Source organism: Buceros rhinoceros, unplaced genomic scaffold, assembly GCF_000710305.1.
Source record: "Buceros rhinoceros silvestris isolate BGI_N320 unplaced genomic scaffold, ASM71030v1 scaffold18281, whole genome shotgun sequence".
Lineage (NCBI taxonomy): Eukaryota > Metazoa > Chordata > Aves > Bucerotiformes > Bucerotidae > Buceros > Buceros rhinoceros.
Genome location: NW_010395041.1, coordinates 52,871 through 53,483, shown reverse-complemented (window position 1 = coordinate 53,483; position 613 = coordinate 52,871). Strand labels below are relative to the sequence as shown.

The 613-nt window shown below is 52.7% G+C and overlaps 1 protein-coding gene across 1 annotated transcript in view; it reads right to left on the bottom strand.

Annotated features, from left to right (window-relative positions):
- The window catches only part of GRAP2 (GRB2-related adaptor protein 2), a 13,989-nt gene that overhangs the window by 9,151 nt on the left and 4,225 nt on the right, over nucleotides 1-613 (bottom strand). The gene's annotated exons all lie outside the window — the stretch shown is intronic.

The window sequence follows — 613 nt, the reverse complement described above, 5'->3', positions numbered from 1 at the left end:
TGAACGAGAGCAACTGACTGGGAGATCTTGTTCCCCTGGGGCCCCAAAGTACAAGCCTGTATTTGCACAGCAAACTAATAACGTCCTTCATCTCAGCCAAGCAGGCTGGCATATGTCCAAAAAGGCTGGTAAGTGCCACCTCCAAAGGCACAGTGGCACTTACTTGTACCCTCAAAATCCCTGTACATTCCAGGTTTGCCTGCCCAGGGCACTACAGCTGGCAGTACGGGGCTTGCGGCGTGCTCTGCTTGTTCACTCCTGAAATGCTGCACTTTTTCAGAAGAGGATTTTCAGAGGGGCTTCGGGGAGCATTTCTGCTAACTGAAAGGCCGGTTGTAAAAATGCCATGCCTTGTCATATTTACGGCTCAGGGCAGGACATCACATCTAACATGCATTCAAACATCTATCGGTCCTTTTTGCAAGTGCCGTCTACTCAGTGGGAAGAGAGGAATGAAGGTATGCCTGTCCTCTGACAGCTCCGTGTTTGGGTGTACAGTCACGAAGCGTGGCGAAGGGGAGAGGGGTGCATGAGTGTTTGTGTGTGTGTGTCTGTCTGTCTGTCTGCTAGAGCGTGGGAGCAGGGCGGCAGCCGGGTCTATCGCCGCTGGTCC